Genomic DNA, 6,893 nt, shown 5'->3' on the forward strand with positions numbered 1-6,893 from the left:
AAGAGTAGGAAGTAAAAAACTCCAAGGAAGGAAAAACTCTGCATCCAGGACTCAGTCCTGGGCTGAGTACAAAACTAGTGAGATTTCTGTTTGCTCTTTTTTGCTAATGTTAGCTGATTTCATATTGTTACTATAAAAGATTCTTCCTTAATTCCAAGGGGGTCTCAAATTTCTGCAATTTTCAAATGCAGTTAAGTGATTTGGCAGCCTAAACTCCATTTCCAAATATGAGTTAGGTTGTTAAAAGCCTGAATCTCACTGAAAGTCAATGGGACTTGGGTTCCTAAGAGCCAGATTTCTAATGGAATTTAGGCACTCAAATCTGTCAATAGGTGCTCAGTAGAATTTTCAAAAGCACTTTGGCACCTAACCAATGGGGGTTAGCTGCCTAGGGCACATTAGAAAATCCGTGTTGGCATGTATCTGCGGCTTTGGGTGCCTAATATTTTTTAAAAGGCCCTAAAATATCCACATTGCTTGAAAAGAAAAATGTAACCAAGGCTCCTAAATCACCTAGGTTCTTGAAATGTTTATCTTTTCTATTAAACCTCCATTTATAAATAGTCCATAAAGAGTTCATATGCTATTAATAAAGGTCTTAGAAAGTGCTTACGTGATTTCTGTAGATTTTTATACAGTCCAGTAGATGAATAAATTGTTTGTGACCATTGCTTATATCCTAAAACATCTGCATATATATATATAAAATCAATTACAGCACAACCAAATGATATCTGTGGTATGCTTTTAATATTTGTTACTCATTCATAGACCTTTAATTAGCTGTCTATAATTACAACCACACTAAAGTATGTAAACCAAAAGATCTTGTTATAAATTAAAGAAAACATATAGAAGCTTGGGAAGTAGTATAAACATCTATAAAATATCTGGAGGCAGAAACATAAAGGGAGAGCAATAATTATGAATGTGTGTAAACTAGAAGAGAAAAGACCAAGAGGCAGAAGCTGATGTGGAATGGCTTCAGTGGAATTATACAGCTTGAAAAAGGGGAATTGCTGACAGACCCAGAGAAGATAGACCAAAGAGGGATAATCTGAAGTTAAAAGAGAATATAATATAGTTCAATATATTTGAAATTGTTCTTAAAATTCTTGATAATTAAGCAGTGCAACAGACAGCTATTGGGCTGTGGCTGAGTCACTGTCACAGCAGAATTTGAAGGACAAGTCATAGAAGACATTAGCGGGACTGAAAACATCCACAATGCAAAGGAACAACAATTTCATAAAACAATACCTACCCCAGCTGTCTATGATCTGCCACCATGAACATCCAGAAATAGTCATTTACTTACCATGGATTTGTCACAGGCTTTCAGCAAATAAATAATTTTATTTCCTGTTAGTGGCTTATAAGCCAAAGTGTGGAACCATCAAGAAAATTGCACAACAGAATTCTGTAAAATGCCTTGGACATTTTTGCTTTGATGAGAAATGCCTCCAGCTGGGAAGTCAGATAATATTGTTCATATTCTCTGGTTATACTGAGACACCGAATTTCCTAGGATGATGCACATGTGTGCTGGCTTAGCAGAGATGTCCAAGCTGTTTGATATGGGAGCCTTTATATATATATTTTTCATGAGAGACCTCATGGGAGTCCATCATCCTTGAGTTCATTATCCCCATCATGCTCAGGAGGATTTATTAATCATATCATTTAAAAAAAATCAAGGCCACGTAGTCAAGTACTGAAGTGATCCGAGCTAAGATTACACAGACAGTCTCAGGTCTGCCCCTTGTTCTTTTATTTACAAGACAGTAGTACCAGCTAAGATCCCATTCTGTTAGGTGTTGTACAAGCAAATAGCCAGAAACCCTGGCCCAGCTTACAGCCTAAATAGACCAGACAGTGGGAGGTGAGATAGAGTGACAGAGTGACCTGTCCAATGTCACATAATAGGTTTATGGCAGAGCTTTGAACAGAGCCCTTGTCTACTGAGTTTCAGGCAGGACCCAAGCATAATTTTTTCGGGCCCAGTACAAACTTATAACACAGGCCACCTACCACACACATACTCATGGGGCTTGCAGCCTGGGCCATGCCCCCAGGGCCTCTGGGCTGTGGTAAAGGGTACCCTTTTTCCCCCCATGTGGGGGCCCTGGTTTCAGGCTAGCACCTTTATCTGCTACACTAGTGCTTGTTAACTTTTCTAGCTGGGCAACCCCTTGTTGAGAGTCAACATTTTTGTGACTTCTTTACACTTACTCTAAGAGCAAAAATGTATCCATGATAACAATCTTAAGCCTATCTAATGGATTTGTGCGTGTGTGTGTTCTGAGCACTTCACAGACAATACTTGACCTTGAAAAGTAAAGGGTGTGTGGGGAGCGGTGAAGGGATGTTATCTTTGCTTTAAATTGTAATTTTCAATGTCTTGAGAGGCCCCCGATTGTCTTTTGTTAACCCTCTGGATGTCATGACTCCCTGGGTTGAGAAACACTGCACTGAAGCATGCTGTGGAAATCTTTCAAAGATAGGCTGGATTTTCAGAAAGCGTGCCGGTGAATTAGGAGCACTTATGCGCTCCCATCATCATTAAATACATGATCACGTATCATTGATCACATATCACATTTCAGTATCAAAGAATGTTTCTCTGCAAGCTTCCATGTATATGTGTAGCCTCTCGTGGTGTCATCTTTCCCCATTCTTTCATATTTACACGAATGGGTTGAGCAGAGCTAGGCCCTCCCCACAACTCAATGGTATTTCTCTGCTTGTCTGTCTGAATGTAATGGAATAACTATTCAAAATCCACATCCAATCAATTCCAAAATGTCAGGTAATAATCTAGGCCTCAATGGACAGAATCCAGTTTATTTTGATAAAAAGAAGAATTCCCAAAGATTGAAATGGTATCAGGGGCAGGGCACATGGACCTGCTTGTATCTGCTGAGCAGACTGAACAGCATCAGCCAAGTCTGTAATTGTCTATAGATCAAAGAATTGGTGGAAGGCAGCCATGAACACCTTCCATCATAATAAAATGGCCCCATCTCAGTTCCACTGATTCTCACAATAAAGGATTAAAATGCTGTTATTTATCTCCCAAGTGGAAAAAAAAAGAAATAAGAATGGTGGTTGGGGAGGTGAAGGAATCGGGGTCACACAGAGCTCTTGGGGGAGGAGAAAGGGAAACTTGCATGGAAGGAAACAGAGCTCTTGGCATGTGGCAGATGGGGGACTGAGGGGCACCCAGAACACCTGGTGTGTGGAGGAATGAAGGAAAGGAGGAATCATAGAGTTCTGGCACAATGAGAGAAGAGGGGACTCTGGTATGGGGTGGAGGCAGGTCATTGGGGAGCACACACAAGTATACACAATGTTACAAGGTTGACTCATACTTAGCTTGTGATCCTCTTTGACCCCCATATCCCTTTCCACAGTACTCCTTTCTAGGCAGTCATTTCCTACTTTGTATGTGGGCATGCTGATCCATATTGTTTCTTTGTGTCCTTGCATTCCTCCATGCATTTTTTTTTTTTTTTTTTGCCATTTGTTGTCTCTTGTCTTATATTGGAAGCTCTTGGGGGCAGGTTCTGGGTTTTTTTGTTGTTGTTTGTTTTTTGTTCTGTGTTTGCAGAGTGCCTAACAGAATAGGGTCCTGGTTCAGGACTAGGTGAAATATTACTACTACTAATATTATTGTGTGTCTGTGAGTGTATATGTGTGTTTATACTTTCCTTGGAGTGTCAATGTGCATGCCATTTTGTGTGGAGTATTAGCCACTTGGAAAAGTATATAAAAGGAATTTTCATATAGATTTAAAAATATGTGAGCCCATATATTTATTCCTATTATTTTTTATTTCTATTGCATAGCACCTAGCAGTCCAGTCACAGACCAGGATCCCATTGTACTAAACACTGTATAAACACAGAGCAAAAGATGGTTCCTGTCCCAAAGATCTCACAACTTAAGTTAGGTCCAGTACATGTCTGTTTGCCTAGTATTGAAGGAAAGGAATCTTTCTAAAATTGTCACTAATTGGTTTCTTGGATTCACTAAAACTGAAGCTGGTTAAATACTATTAATCAAACTTTATCACTTACTTTGGGCAATTTTTGCTTTATTGACAAATAACTTATCCTATCAACTGGTATGCTGGTTGAAAAAGTTTCATTGAATCCAGATTTAGTTTTTTCATCAACTGTCAAGTTATTTCCTTTTTAAAAATGTATTTCAGACCTTCTTCAAGTAAGTCTAACCAAAAGATTGGTCTTTCCTTTTATAATGAGCTTGTGAAGCTTTTTTCACTACCATTAGTTAATGGTCAGCTGAGAAGCTAGAGCAGTGTAATGGTAAGTAAAGTACTAGATTTGTTTTAATAATTAACCTTGTACTGTATTTGCATATACAATACAAACAAGGATATAACTTAAAAACCATTAGGTCCATCAAGAAATGTCAGCCTCTGTAATCTGGGTGTTTAATATAGTCAAATCTCATTCCCTAGGCAAGTTAAGGTAGTGTGATCCATAAAATATTACAGAATCATAATTTCAATGGTATAAGCTTCTGAGCCATGGCAAGGGAAACTCACTGCCCTCTCCTCTCCCCCCACCCCTCAGCTCCAGCGCTAGGTCCTCCAGTTGTAGGAAATTTTGATAATAAAGTTTTGTTGGAAGTGGGTCAGGTTGAGTAACATTCAAGGCCCTTTCTACCATGAAGACAATGGTAGCAAACAGGACAAACTAGAACAACTGTGTAGAAATATATTTGAGAAAATGTATAAATATCAACCTTTTAAAAAAAATTATATGTTGACAGGGATGTGTGGGTTATTTAAAAAAGGTGCATTTGGTAATCCTGGGGAAGTCAGCCTTGACATGTAGGAATGAAAACATTTATTCATCAAGCACCATTTGTCCCAAATATTAATATTTTACGTACCGTTACCTTAATGGTGACAAGCATTACATTAAAATGGTGATTTACTAAGGAAGATAAGCATGGAAGAGAAAATATTCAGGAGGAACGTGCAAGGAAAACATGAAATAGAAGCAAAATAAGTTGTCATGAGCAGAAAAAGAAACAGAAAATTTCCCATCTTAGGGTCTGTCTGCCCCTGGAGGGTTAGTCCCAGCTTGCATAGAGGTGTATGTGCTACAGTGAATTGAGCTAGCACACTTAAAATGACAGGCTAGCCACAGTGTCTTGGGTGGTGGCTTGAGCTAGCCATCCGAATATGTTCCTAGGATCCCAGATGGGACAGCACTCAATGGACTAGCTTCACCTGCCAGCTGTGTTGCCGTGGCTACACTGCTAGTTTTAGAGCACCAGCTCTGTCAAAGCTAGAACATGTACGTGCATACAAGCTGGAAATTAGAACTCCAGCTGCCCAGTCTTCATTCTACATCATTTCCCAAGCAGACATGTCTATATGTCCAAAGAGACATTCACATTACAGAAGTTCAGCTGTTGGAAGAAACTTGTATATCATCCCTTCATGACACTTCATTATCTCCTCAAACAACTGACTCTTAAACCTCACATACCCTATTTAAATCTCATCCATTGCCCATCTACTAAACAAAACCCCTGTGTTTCAAAGTCAACTCCTTCTCCCTGGGAAGAACCAAGTGACATTTTATCCATTATCTCAACATTCTAACCAGTTTTTCAAGCGAACCTAACTTTCTGTATTGAGTTTTACAAAAAAATGCTCTTGCTGATGGTTTTCCTGATGGCTCATCTCAGGCTGTAGATCAGGGGGTTCAGCATGGGGATCACCACTGTGTAGAACGCAGAGACCACCTTGTTGCTGTCCAGTGAATAACTGGGTATAGGATGTAAATATATAAACAAAGTACTCCCGTAGAACACAGTGACAGCTATCAGATGGGAAGCACAGATGGAGAAGGCTTTGCTCCTGCCCGGAGCGGATCCGCAGGATGGTGGAGAGGATGTAAACGTAGGAGATGAAGATTTCCAGAGAAGTAGGCAAGCCAACAAGAGAGGTGAAAGCAAACAGCACAATCTCATTGATGCGAGTGTCAGTGCAGGAGAGTTTCAGCAGCGGGTGGATGTCACAGAAGAAATGGTGGATCCTGTTGGAGCTGCAGAATGATAAACTGAAAGTGCAGCTGACTTGTATTATTGCACTGGTCAATCTGGCAACGTAGGAACTAGCTATGAGCCTGAAGCAAATGCCATGGGACATCACTGTACTATAGAGTAGTGGGTTACATATGGCTACATAGCGATCATACGCCATCACTGCCAACACAAAGGCCTCAACGGACACAAATACTGAGTAAAACAGCTGCTGCACCACACACCCCAGGAAAGAAATTCTCTTCCCATCAGAGTAGAAGGTCACCAGCATCTTGGGCGTGATGGTTGAGATGCAGCAAAGATCTACGAAGGACAAATTACTGAGGAAGAAGTACATGGGACTATGGAGCTGGAGACTGATCCTTGTTAACACAATCATCCCTAGATTCCCCACCAGGGTGATAAAATAGATCAACAGGAACATTACCAAAATGGGAACCTTCAACTCTGGATTATCTGTTAATTCCAGAGGATGAATTCTGTTAGTGTGGTTTTGTTTCCTGCTGACATTTCTCAGTTTTACCTGTTGGGGAAGAAGTGACAATGCACAGAACAGAGATGAGTGCAACATACCTGTGACAGGGGCAGTGACTCTGCTGAAAACAGGCTGATAGTGGAGTCTATAGGATCACAGAGTTAATCAGTGGGACACAAGACTAGATCCCATGTCTCAATGAACTGCCTTTCCCCTTGTAGGTTCCAGGACTAGGTGCTTAATGGTTATGGCAAATTTTATCTCTGCATCCCACTCTGAGCTGATGTTTCCAGTCAATATGGGGATACTTGAAATCCCACACTGTTATTGGGTT

At 40.2% G+C, this 6,893-nt stretch overlaps 1 pseudogene; it reads right to left on the minus strand.

The window, feature by feature from the left end:
* Window positions 1–5,718: 5,718 nt before the first annotated feature.
* LOC137154873 (olfactory receptor 5AP2-like) lies at window positions 5,719–6,594 on the minus strand (annotated as a pseudogene).
* Between the last annotated feature and the right edge of the window lie 299 nt (window positions 6,595–6,893).

The sequence above is a fragment of the Emydura macquarii genome, unplaced genomic scaffold, assembly GCF_026122565.2.
Source record: "Emydura macquarii macquarii isolate MOO-44397 ecotype Brisbane River unplaced genomic scaffold, CSIRO-AGI_Emac_v2 contig_1305, whole genome shotgun sequence".
Lineage (NCBI taxonomy): Eukaryota > Metazoa > Chordata > Testudines > Chelidae > Emydura > Emydura macquarii.